The sequence below is a fragment of the Pithys albifrons genome, chromosome 9 (assembly GCF_047495875.1).
Source record: "Pithys albifrons albifrons isolate INPA30051 chromosome 9, PitAlb_v1, whole genome shotgun sequence".
In the NCBI taxonomy this organism is placed as follows: Eukaryota; Metazoa; Chordata; class Aves; order Passeriformes; family Thamnophilidae; genus Pithys; species Pithys albifrons.
The window spans coordinates 14,975,660-14,989,061 of record NC_092466.1 but is presented as its reverse complement, the minus strand read 5'-3'; the positions used below and the strand labels follow the sequence as shown (position 1 = coordinate 14,989,061).

At 56.3% G+C, this 13,402-nt stretch overlaps 1 protein-coding gene across 2 annotated transcripts in view; it reads left to right on the top strand.

Moving 5' to 3' along the window:
* The window catches only part of KCNIP2 (potassium voltage-gated channel interacting protein 2), a 43,373-nt gene that overhangs the window by 10,626 nt on the left and 19,345 nt on the right, over window positions 1-13,402 (top strand). The window lies entirely within an intron of this gene.

Sequence of the window (13,402 nt, the reverse complement as noted above, 5' to 3'; positions counted from 1 at the left end):
GGAAGAGTGTGTGGTCAAGGTGCCTGTTGCCAGGCCAGGCACCTCTGCCCACAATTAGTTGGTGCGAATGAGTGTCCCTGGCAGTAGCTGCTGGGTCAGTGGGCTCTGGCTGAGCATGTGCCAGCCTCCTGCTGCGGGACTGGATGCATGGGTCCAAACACCTGCTCAGCAGACCATCCTCAATTATGCAGTTGGTCCTCAATGCATACGTGGCTCCCTCAGCTCTGTTTCCATCCCTTTCTTCATCCCCTTGCTGTCTGTCTTCCATTGTACCTTTACCAGGAGGCTGGTCCCAGTTTGAACACTGCCAGTAGTGCACCTCCAGGTGCTGCCCCCATGTCTTCTCCTCTGGGTGCCCTTTTCTTCCCATTGCAGCCAGTCCACAAAGTGCTGTAGCAGTGAGAACTGTGTCTGTTATGGCATCCTCAGGAGCAGGATTTGACCCTGTTTAAAAATACATGGGCAGGGGTGGTGGGAATGCTTCCCTGGGCACTACCTGTCTTGCTGTGATGGATTGGGGTAAGGTCTTTGCATTGGTGATGAGAGGCACAACATGTGTCAGTGGGGGTAGACTGGGAATTGCCCCCCCAGTAGGTGTGAACAGCCCTGGGTGTCAATGGATCTGGCTTGGAAATGATCAGTCTCAGGATGGAGAGGTTTTGGGTGCTCTCTGGGTCTTTGAGGTAGGATGTTGTGGGAAGAGGAGAGGTTTAGGGGTTGTGTACAGGTGGGTGAGTGTGGGGTTACCTGCGGGCTCTGGGTACTTCTCCTAGTGTGCTGCCTTCCTCATCGCCTGTCCTCCTGCCTGCCCACCCTGGATTTGCAGCTCCAGAATTAATTTGCACAGATCAAAGCCTGGGGTCATTTCTCATCTTGGTTTACCTGGATCCTGCCTGCCCCCAGCCCAGAACACGGGGGAGGTTTGGAGGTAATCCTTGCAGATGGGATGCTGCTGACTAATTGTAGCAGAACCTCTCGCTTCGTGGGAACCATGGCGAATTGTCCCTCGAGCCCTGGCAGCAATGGTACAAATCTTCTGCTAATTAGACTTGAAAGTCCTCCCATGAGCTCAGGCACAGGAGGATGGATATTTGATTATTAACATATTTATTTCTGAGCGTCTCAGCAGGTCTTGCACTCCCCTCCACCCTGTAATTGCCAGGCACATTTATTCCTATCAAGAGTGCTTGGGGGCCCCAGGGGGACGGGGGATTGTTCATCTCTCTGTGTATATTTTTGGGGTTGTCTCATCAAGATTTGTGGAAGACAACTTGCTGATGCTGGCAAGGTTTTAGGCAGGACCAAGGCCCCCAGGCTCTGGGCTTCCCACCAGCCCCTCTCCCATATGGGAGGTTCCTGACCCTCATGACCAGGTGAGAACCCAGGGATGCCTTTTCGCCCCTTCTCCTGGGCATAGCAGCTCCAGAAACTGTGTAGGCAGACAGGAGGTGAGGAGTGGCATAGAGCTGGTGCTGAGCACCACAGCCCAACACAAAGCTGCCTGCCATGGCACCCTCAGGGAGAGCATCCCTCCCTCCAGTGGAAGCAAAAAAACTGCGATGGAAACACTGCCTCTGAAACAACCGAAAATAGCTTTCCTGTCCCCAAAATGTCACTTTAAAAAGGCAGTTTCTGGGGCCCCCCCTGGGCTGGCAGTGGGCTGAGTGCATGCCCTGGAGATGCTGAGTGGGTGGCCCTGCTGCCCCATGGGGCAGAGAGTGCAAGAGGCTGGCGGGCTGAGCCTTCTCTCAGAGTAAAAGTGGAGAGAGGGACAGTGCTGACATGAGGGGCCATCAGCCCAGCCATTGGGCTGCACAGTATCTTGGCTTGAGGCTGTAGAAAGGTGCAGGTGAGCTGTGGCTGTCAGAGGGGCAGTACTGACTTTGCTGTCTCCTCTGCCTGTAGACACCCAGGTCCGTCCATCTGTCCATCCATCCATCCATCCATCCATCCATCCATCCATCCATCCATCCATCCATCCATCCCTCCATGGGTTTTAGGCCAGTGCTGGGGTGCTGTTGGCATGGGGGTAGGTGAGGAGCAATGGGTCAGAACCTCATCCCCATCTCCAGCATCGCTTTGCTCTCCCTCCCTCCCTGTCTTGTTGCTGTGCCTGCCTGAGCCAAGGGCACACGCCTTGTTGCAGGGCTGGAGTTATTAATAGCAGCAAACACTTTTGGTGTCTTCAAGACAAGTCCATTTTGGGGGAGATTCCTGCCAGTTGAAGTATATTTCTCCTCCCTGGGATCCCTCGGGTGTCTTATCTCCCTCTCCCAGCTGTGCAGCCGGTGTGTGCCAGAGCCCCCGGATAAGCGATGTGCTAATAGCCCGTGTCACTCAGCCAGGCAGCATCTGCCTGGGTGATGGAGGATGTCCCGCTGTCTGGCCCACAGGCAGCTCCAGGCTGCCTGCACACATGGGAGCCGAGGTCGTGTCCCAGCCTGTCCCCACTGCATTTCCTCCTGTCACCCCACTGAGCCGGATTTGTTGGCAGCAGAGGGAGTGCTGATTGCAAGGAAATGAGACTGGTGCTATCTCCCATTTATGAAAGTCCAACCTGTGTGTGATTGCAAGGAACTTGTTAATTTGTCACCATCATCGTGGCTTGGGGTGGGGTGGTGAGGGTGGAGAGCCTGGAGAGATGCTGTCCTTCCCTGGAGCAGATTTGGGTGGCATTACTTATGGCCAGGCTGAGATTTTTCCCAGTCTTACAGTTCAGGAGACCCTGATGAGGCTTGGAGTGGGAGCTGGGACAGGGCTGGGGATGGGAACCCCTGCTGATCCTGGTCAGGTGCCATGTGCATGTAGCATGGTGGGCATCTGAGGGGCAAAAACATGCTGATGCAAGATAACGAGGTGCTGTGGCTGTGTTGTGCCCCAGTGTGAGCTGTGCACACCCATGCAGTGATGTGCCTATTTGGGAAGGCTGTCCTCCTTGGAGGTCCTGGAGGCTGTGCTGCCTCACTGCCTGATATATAATGGGTGCCTCCAAAATTGCTGTGCTTTGCACACCCAACAAGCTCTGAGATGGTCCAGGCAAGCTGTGATGTCTTGTTTGCCAGTGCAGTCTCAGTGTGTCAGACCTGTAACCAGGGCTTGGTTCAAACTCTGTTTCCCTGCAGCTGTTGATACAGTTCTTTGCCCTCCCACTGCAGGACATGGAGAGTCTTGAGGTACACCCCAGGAGCCTGGGCAGGGGACGATGAAACCTGTTCCCCCAGTTCTGTCACCTCCTTCCCTCTGCTTGTACCCTGTTCATGGGGGCAATGAATTATTTATGCCCTGGCAGGCAAGGGTGTGTCTGTGGCTGCCTGCATGATGCCAGTGGGGCTGACATGCCGTGGAGCACAGAGAGCTTTTCCGTGTAAATCCCTAAAATATTTAGCAGAACTGACAAAACCAAATTCAGCTTGGGAGCAGTCAGTGCCTCAGTGGAACCTGGATGGCTAGGGGCCATCATGGAGGTGTTGGGGGTGATGGACACAGCAGGATGGTCCCTGTGGGACTCTGACCCTGATCTTTGTCTGTCACCCACCACCCAAGTTGCTGATGGAGTTTGCGTTTGTTTGTTTGTCCAACCACACATTCATTGGGTCTTTCTGATTGTCTCTGCCATCAGATGGAGGGGGTACCCTCATGCTTTCACTGCATTGCAGAGGTGCTTTGGCATGTCTTGGTGCCTGATGCCACAGAGCCAGGCTGCTGGCAGGTTGGTGCTGTGGGACCTGTGTGCAGTGTTGGGTTGGGTTCTTTCCTGGCAGTGCCTTCCTGAGCAGACAGATCACGTCACATGCATTTTTTAACAAGATCCACCAGTTGAGAACAAGCTGAGCTGTCGTCACATGTTTGTGATCAAAGCCAGACATGCCCTGGCAGCCCAGGGAAGGGTGGCCCTGTGTGCCATCCTTCTCCATCACATGGCTAATTTACAGGGCAGAGCAGGCTGGGGATCCAACAGTGTCACAGGCTACAGGTGTGTTGCCCCTTCATCCCTGAAGGTACCAGGATGGTCACTGCCCTCCTGCCTGCTCTGGTGCAATGATTCCTGACCCAAACATCTGAGGATAGGGCAGCCAAGATGCAGAGTTGGTGCTGCTGTTAGGCTTCCTGCACAGTCTTACGTCCAAATATTGCACCTTCTGCTGGGAGTCAAAGCGAGCTGGGTTTGCTGGCAGCAAAAATTGGGGTAAGAAAGGGTTTCTGCTTGTCCTGGGGCGTGTTTTAGTCTAGGTTCGCAAGGGGGCAAGCAGAGGTAAGGGATGCAGGGAGCTGTGGCCAGCTCTGGATGGGAAAACACATGGAGCCAGCTGGCTGTGACATGGCAGGGCTGCCCCCCGAGGCAGCCTGGGCTGCTGGCAGCTTTTCCTTGGCCTTTGCAATCTCATCCTTTCATGAATGCTCTCTCTGCCTTGGCAAGGTAGAAGCTATGTGTTGACCCATGCTCTGTACAATCACAGGACCAAACCTGGGGTGTGTAGCTGAGGGCAGCATGGGCTCATGGTTAGAGCACACAGCTCCTCCCAGACTGTCTGGCCTACTCTGAGCTTTCCTCCCACCATCTTGTTGGTTTTGCTCCTGCCCGCCTTGCCTCCCCAGCCGTGGGGTGGCTGGTGCCTGTGGTGGGTGCCTGTGGTGTGCCCCTGCAGCGTGACTGTGCTGTGTGTTTCCCTCTGCAAGCACCAGCAAAGCCCGCCGGCTGCACTTTGCTGTGACAGCACATCCCATGTCAGACCCGCTGCAAATCCTGCCTGCTAATAGCTATGCAAATTACCTCATTAGCTGCCTTATTTATTTTCTCTGGCATCACGTTTATAGCACTTCCTCCAGTCCCGGAGGCTGTGGTTTCCCCGGGCTGGGAGGAGGCAAGAGCAGTGCAGCAGCACGCAGGGCTGGCTTGACTGAGCTTTCCTCTGCTGGTGGCAGTGATGTTGGATGCCACAGAACCACTCGCCCTGATGTGGTGGGTCTGGAACCAGAAGCTCGTGGCTCCTGCAGTCATCTGTGCTGCTGGGATGTCCACCTCCTTCTCCTCCCTCTTCATATCCTGGCTCTGGAGTGAGTCTTGCTGAGCTCTCCCTCCAGCCAGGAACAGCTCTGTCCCTGCCAAGCAGCTGTGGGTCTGGCATTGCTGGGATGCGTATGCCCTCCATCCCCACAAAAAGGTGAGTGCTGGATTTAGGTACAGAGAGAACAAAGCATTTGCCCAGTCTCTGAGTGGTGTCTTGAGGCTTGGCACAGGGCTGCAGGGTGTCCTACATCCTTCCTACCCTGATTGCCTTTCCCTGGTAATGGGAATTTGCCTCCTTCTTACCCTGATTGCTCTTCATCATTGCTGGAAATGTGCCTCCCACCCCGACTGCCCTTCCTCCTTGAGAGAAAGGTTGGCAGATGCTGTCACGGGTGTCTGCTTTCTGTGAACCATGGGATGCCTCCAGGCAGCACATAGATGTCCTGGCCAAGGTGGCCCTGGGTTGCAGTGCTGTCCCTGGCATGTGTAGCCCAAACTGAAACACTTTGGAGCCCAGGCACCATCCAGGGCTGGCACAGGCAGGAATGGCCCCTGACCACCAGCCCAGCATGGTGCCCCTTGGTGATGTCCATGTCCCAGGGCATCCCTACACATGCTAGATGTGCCTGCAAGGACTGCTGTATCCTGGTTGCGTTTTCTAGGGATGTTCATGTGCCCACAACACCCGTGACAGTGAGACAGGTTTTGCATGGACACAGTGGGAGACCCACATATGAGTGTGATGACTGATATGAAGACCTTGATTTAGCCACCCCATGGGCTTGTCTGTGCCATGCCGAGCTGCCTGCAAGCATTGTGTCTGCTTCCCCTGTTCTGTTTGTCTTTTATTTCTCCCCTCCTCTCAGCGGCTGTGCTAATGAATATTTCATGGCCAGGAACCAGTGTGAATTCCCCCGGCAGCTCCCTGCAATCCTGCGACAGGTACCAAGCCAGATGTCGGTGGCTTAGGAAGGATGTGTCTGCCAAGAAGCCGTCTCAAGAGGAGAGGACCTGGGTGGGGAAGGAAGCAATGGCTCTGGTGTGGACAGCTGTGTCGTGTCTGTCGTGTTCCCCTTGCTGGCGGGGCTGCCACTGTCCCTTCAGCCTGCAAGGAAGTGCCAGTGGACCCATGGTAGCCACGTGTCCGTGCAGGGATGGCCTTCACGGTTGCCATGCATCCTCTCACACGCGTGCAGGGCCACGCTCCGACACAACAGCACGTGTCTCCTCCTGTCCCCCGTGTGCCATCAGCCGCCACAGCCGTCTGAACGAGCCGTGTCCCCGACTCACCTCCTGCCTCCCTGCCGCTCTGCTGCGCTGTACCGGGGCTCCTCTCAGCGTCAGGCAGCGGCACCGGCACCGTGGTGGCACGGAGCGGGGGCACGGAGCGGGGCAGGCTGTGTCCCCACCCGTCACTCTGCAAGTGTGTCACATGACCTGTACCTCCTGTCCCGGGCTCCTGTGCTTCCAGGTTGGAGGTGTCCTGGCACAGCCTGCAGTCAGGTACAGGTACTGAGGCAGAGAATTGCGGGATAATGTTGGACTCCAGTTTCTGTAAATTTGCCTTTTATCCCCTACAGCGGCCAGCTGGGCTGGTCCTCAGTGCAGGCTCGGCACTAGGAGATGCAGGACAGGGTTCCCCCTTGTTAGAGCCAAACCACGTGGGAGGAACACAGGTGGAGGCAGAGCCTGAAGCCAGTCTTCCTCCTTCTTATTGCTGCAGCTCCAGCAATGACATGTCCTCTTTGGGACATGGCTCTAGATATCTTTTTGGGAGATGATGTCCTTTGCCCTATGAGGCACTGTGGGAAATGGAGTTGCCCTGGGACTGGGGCAGGGGCTGGAGAACCACTGGCCTCCTGATGGGAGTAGCAGGTTTGGGAGAACCACAGGCTGGGTTGGGAGGCAGGAGGTTGGCAGGATGCACCCTGCAGTGGCATCCGTGGTGGCTGTGACCCAGGTGATGTCTTCAGCAAGAAAGAGTATATAAGAGTGGGCTCAACAGTCCTGCCTTGTGGCTTGCTTTTGATTTGTGCTGAATTCCTGCTCATCTTGCCAGGGAGGAGAAGGGTCAGTGATCAAGTGGCTTTGCTGCTTTTCTGCAAGGGTGAGACACACGGTCCCTGATGCCAGCCAGGGGAGCGTGTGCTCAAAGGGAGCCCTGGGAGCAAGGTGGTTCATGTCTCTGCAATGTGCTGTCTTTGCAAACTACCTGCTGGGGGTTTCTGGGTGCAGGGAGAGAAGATAGTTCTCTGGCTTAGCTCATGTGGTTCCTGTGAACTTCTGTATCAGTGTCAGTGCATAAGGGCCTTTATGGAGAGTCAAGGGCCAGCCCAGAGGGGTGATGCTCCTTTGGAAATCACTTTATGGTTCTGGACTGGTTGTAGCACCCAGAGATGCCAATGGGCAGCCAAGCTGGGAGGTGGGAGGGGTGACATTGGTGCTGGGGTCTTCTCTGCTGCCATGACCCTGGCATGGAGTGGTATACATTGGCTGACTGCAGGGGGGATGAGAAGTCTCCTGTTCCACGTGGCATCACTAGGATGAACAGAATGGCACTTGCGTCTCTCACCTGCCCGGGACAGGCTGTGATGTAACAACTTTCCCCCTGTCAGACGGAAATTGGTTTCCAAGGAGCTGGATGGTGGGTTTTGGGATGGATCTGTAAACTTTGTTTGCTGTCACGTCCTGTGGGCTCTGGCACCCTCCTGTGGCTGTTCTGCCACCTCTCCTGTATCCCGTGGGCTTTTGGGATGCTGCACCTCCCTTGGTCTAAGTTGTACCGACTGGTCCCCACAGTGATTCTGGGAGCTGCCCTCTTCCTCAGAGTGGGAGGTGCTGTGCCTTGTCAAGATCTGGCCTTGTACCACACAGCTCACGGGATCTGATCATTGCAAGAAACTGTCCCAGGCTGTTTGTGTTGGGTTAAGCCAGGAGTGGGGCTACTGCATACTGTACATAATGATGATGGTCCTAAACCCCAGGTCTATCCCTGGAAGGTGAATGTGTTAATGTAGGGTTTTAAGTCCCTGTATGTTGTGCATTTTTCAGGATCTCTCCAAACCTGGCTCACCTATGCAGTGACCAGTGCAGCATCCCCTGGAGCAGGTCCCCCCACCATGGGACAGTGTCCTGCCATGGTGTGGAGACACCCTGTTGGGGGACTGACCCCTGCTTTTGCAGGGGCATAGCCTGAATAACAGATAGAGAGGGCTTGGTTTGGAGGGAATGGCCTTTATTTTGAGGAGCAGGAGGTGTGGTTACCCTCTACCAACCCTGTTAAAAGGTTGATGGGAGGTGGTGGTGTTCCTGCCCCTTCCCTTGGGGCTCCTTTCTGAGGTATCTATCAGTAGGGAGTGGGCTGTTCGTGGCTGGATTATGGCTCCACCCCCTTTTCCATCCCTGAGGGAGAAGAAGCTGTAATTTCCATCAGGTCCCTTTTTGTTCACTTCCTTCCCTATTAATAAGAGATGAAGCTTATGAGATAATAGAGCCTGGGTGGATTCAGAACTGTTTCTGTGGGGTGTGAATGCACTGTGGAGACGGAACTACAGCTGGGAAAATGGGACCTGGGGAGGCCATGTTGTCTTGAGTGTGCACAGAGCATCTCAGGCTGGCTCCAGGAGCAGGGAAATCCCACTGCCACCACACACTAGACTCTGTTCTGGCTCCGACATACTGTGCAAGCTAGAAACTTGCTGCCAGACTGAGCTTTGGAGCGAGCAGGTCTTAGCCTGGCTGGTCAGGGAGTTTGACTTCTCTTCCTCCCATCCTTGCACCCATCCTTGTCTCCTCCCCTGTGTGGAGCCAGCAGAAGTGGATGCCTGAGGATGCAGGATGTGTGCTGGATTGCTGTGGCAACAGGGATGCAGGACACTTGCAGTACTGGATGGTTGCTATGCGGGAATGCAGGACACTTGCAGCACCAGCTAGCCTTAGCAGATAATTGATAACCAAGGATACAGGATGCTCACAGCACCTGATAGTGGGAATGGATGGCTGATGACCAAGGATGCAGGATGCTCTTGGTGCTGGCTCCCCTTCGGAAGGAGCATCCTTCCCTGCTCTTGGAGAGAGGCGGCCCTGGGATGCACCAGGGCCTCATTGGTCAGCGGGACCTGTGGAGTCTGCGGGTTGCCATACCAACCTGCCTCTGGTTCCCGGCCAGCCGGGGCGTGAAGTGCTGGGTCGATCTGTTGCCAAGGGGTGGACCAGGAGACAGGGGCAACCCAGGGAAGCGTCCATCTGCCTTTGCCGGAGAGCTGGCTGGCACCGCCGGGCTCCCCGGACCGCCACATCACCCTGACTCTGCTCCCCACCGCTCCCCGCAACTTTGCGGCACGGAGAGGGCCGGCGGGCAGGCACGGCACGGGGGAACTCGCCCGGGCACCCCGCTCGCTCTCAGCGGTCACCTTTCGTGATCCCGAGCCCGGGCAGGGGCATCTCCGCCGGCCCTTCCGGCCCGCCGTCCCCCTGAACCGGAGCATCCCCGCGCAAAACTTGCCGCTGCCCGCCGGCGGGGAGCGGGGCCGGCGCCTGCCGCGCTGCCGGGCGCTGCCGCTGCCCGCTCCGCCGGGCTGGACCGGCCGCCCATGCCCGCAGGCTCGCTCCGGGCAGGAAGGCTCTGTCCTCCCCCGGGCGTCGCCCGCTGCTCGGAGGAGCTGGGGGACTGTTCGGCGGCCGGGAGGGGGTGCGGCTGGGTCCCTCCCCAGCGCTGGGAGCTGGAGCCATGAGCCACTGCCAGCAGCGCTGCAAGAGGCAGCTGGGCCGGGTGATCCGCTTCTTCTATCAGTTTGTCACCGGCACTCTCTCCCAAGGTAGGTGCCGCCCTGGAGGACACGGGGTCTCTGTTCTGAGGGAGGGGTCTCTGATGAGTTCTGTGGGGTTATTTGGAGAGAAGGGAAATGCTGTTTAGGCGCTGAATGCTTCAGCCTCTGGCAGAGGCGGGTTGCACTGAGCTCGGTGTAGAGTAAAGCTGAAGATTCTTCCAGGAGGCAGTGAGAGCCCCTGAAGGTCCCCTGTGTACCTGGGGTAATGGGAATGTTTTATCTGGAGAGGGGACTAGTGCAGAGTGGACCATGAAAGAATTTCTGTGGAAAAAAAATTGCAGCTGGTCTAACCCTTCCCTACTGTGTCAAGGAATCTGACTCGTCTAAGGCCAGAGCTGTGCCCTCCATCCCTCTGCCAGGGAAGCCCTGGGTGTGTCCTATGAGCCAGGACAGGGACACACCCTGGTGCTTGCATCTGCCCTGCTTGTGTCCTGGGATACCTGGTCCTGGGGACAGAGATGTATGTTGTGCGCTCCTGGTTCACTGTCACAGCCATGGCAGGACCCTCATCCCCATGCCAGCCCTTGAGAGGCCAGCCAGTTGACCAGGACCCCCTCTTCTGGGTGTGAGCCAGAACCTCTTAAACCCAATGGACATATTTTGGGGAGGTCATCATGTACCTGTGTATGCTGGGACTCCGGCTTCCCCACCCCTGCTCCTGTCCCTGTGTCCCTCTGCGGGGAGCAATTTGCCATCTCCATGGCCTTGCCCTGCTGAGGACCACTGGGCCACTCCTCTGGGCCACAGCAATGCTGGGGAGGGATGCACTGTACCATGAGTGTGGGAAATGTCTTGTTGGGCATCCATGGCCATGTCATGCCTTGGAGCAGGGCTGGAACTTGCACTGCCTTTGCCAGGACCCGCTCTGCCCAGAAAACGCCTTCCAGGTTCTGTCCCCTCATTGCCCAGGGAAACCCCTGGGTCTTCCCAGCCTTTGCCTATTTCTGGGGCTGGAAAAAGCAGAAATAGCATGGAGATGCACTTGACACAGCACTGGATGTGGGGACATGGGTGCAGGATCCACCCTGTGAGTCATGTCCAGCTGGCATGCTACCCTCCTGCCCTCAGGGACCTGAGCCCTGGGATGGAAGCCACCCTTGTGGCAGGGGACAGCCCACAGGTCCAGCAGCGTGCCAGGCTCTGGAGGCTGGGTGTGCCACAGGCAGTGCCAGGTTCATCCCCACTAGTTGGCTCCATCAGACACCAGCCAACTAGCCTGGAGTGGAGGAGAAAGAGGATGAGTCAGCTGAGTCTGGTCTTGGGCATGAGGGCCTGAGCTGCAGCTGATGGAGCAAAGTGATAATGGGGCCTCGGAATGCTCCCATCATCACCACCTGCAAGGACGTCCTTATCCCAGTGTCCTGAGCTTTGCAGCTGGGGCACTATGCCCCTGGGGCTGTAGCAGGTGTCCCCCACAACTGGATCACTGGACTGGCCATGTGTGGTACTGAGTGGCACTAAGGGCTGTCCTTACAGCCCTGCTGGGTGTGCATGGGGTTGGGGTGGGCACAGAGAGCATGGCTGGTCATTGGTCACTGACTACCACTGCTCACCCTTCTTCTCAGTGTCCTCCTAATCTCTAGGACAAGTCAAAGTTGGGTGAAACCCAAAGCCAGGCATCTCTGTGTTCCCCTAGCTCAGGGCTGGGAACAGGATGTGGGGCTTGCACAGACTTCTCCACTCTGCAGCATCCCTTTCTCCCCAGCTGGTGCTACAGTTTATGGGTCACCAGGAGGCTGGACCCCCTCCAACTGCTATGCTACCCCACTGTCCCCTTCTGGGGGGCAATGAGCCCTCTGTTCTCCCTGCATAGGTAAAGGAGGTCCCATGGAGCTCACTGCAGAAGGCACTGGGTGCCTGACCAGATTGGCCCCGGGGTGGGGGGCTCCCAGCTGGGTGCCCTGGAGAGCTAACCAAGGACAGGTCACCAGAGAGGGGAAAGAGAAATGACTCAATCAATTAACCAGATTAAAACTGTGACTTCACCTCCCAAAAATAGCATTTCACCAATATTTTAATGTGCTTATTAATAATCTGCTCGCGCTCTGATTAGCAGCAAGGTAATAAGGGATTAGCTTTAACCTAAATTTAACTCTCCCTAATGGATGATGGCCCCAGGAACAAAAAAAAAGGAGAAATTCCTATTCATCAGGTTGGCCCCCCAGTGGGTCAACATCACCCAAGGGACCTGAGCAGCTGCTGCCCGGCTGTGTCCAGCGACCATCACCTCACTCTGGCCCAGCAAGTCCTATGGCACCTTTTGTGGAGGTACTGCCCTGATACCCTGCAGCACTGGATGAAGAGCACTTTAGGGGTAGCTACAGGAGTGGCTCTCAAGCAGGGCCAAGACTGGCTGTGGTCAAGGTGCATGGTTCCCTCCTGAAGAGACAGGTCCCTTGATGACAGATTATTCCCCTATTCTGTTCCCATCTGCTCCCATTCCCTATCCCCCACTGCTGGTGGTGCTGGGAGGATGGAGACAGGGACCAGCCACCTGGCAAACTGATGTCTCTGGGTGTTGCCCCATGTGTGCCAATGGCACACTGTGTGTACAGAGCTGCTTTCTGGGCAACAAACCCCATTCCTGGGAACTTCTGTTTATACACAGCAAGTGGCTGGTGGGGTGGTTAAATTTAGCCAGATGGCAGGGCTGCATTGCCACTGCTGGCAACACCAGAGAGCTGGGGTGGGTGTGGCTGGGTGAGGGTATTTCATGGCTGTTATTGCCACAGCCCAAAGTGGGACAGGCAGCATGGATTTCTTGCCAGCTTGAGCTGCCTGTCCTGGCATAGCTGTGCCTGGGGCTGTGTAACAGGGCCTGCCACCCTCTCCAGTGATGACCCATGGGCATATGCCAGACCCTCTTTGCCATCCTTTCTGGTGTTACCTATGGATGCTCAGAGCACTTGATCTTCGGGGAGAGAGAAGGGAGGGAGGGACATATCTGGTGGCTTGGATTCTGCTCCCTGAAAGAGGCACAGCTGGAGCAATGCTGTACTTCTCACTCTGTACTTGGGTGGTCACATCCCTTGGCTGTAGCTGCAGAGTGGATATGGGACATCTTGTATGCGAAGAGGATTTGGGGTGAAACACTTGAGTCCAGCATCTTCCTCAGTCATGTATCCCATGGGGCAGCTGATAGGGCCAAGTGCAGTCTGGGGACCAAAGGTGTCTCAGTTATGGGTGCAGCTAATCCCATGAGGTTTTGGGTCTGTGAGTGTGCCCAAATCTGCAGTGGCATTGTCCAAGTGCCCCTGGCATCACAGAGTGGGAACCAGACTGATTGTTTCTGACTGCAGGCTGAGAAAAGCAGACGCTGATCCCCGGCATCCCTGGGGAGATGCTGTGCTGGGACATAGGGGACAAGCTGCCAGAGCCTTTCTGCCAGACCCAGCTCTCTAGGACTGCAGAACTGCAGAGATACCTTCCTTCAGGGCCCCATGTCTGGAGCAAGGACGGACACAGGCATCTCAGCAGAGATCTTGGTGTTCAGTGATCCTAGGCTGCTCCCTAGGGAGCCCCATTTCCAGGACTCCCAGCTCCTTCTGTGGGATGGCAACAAGGG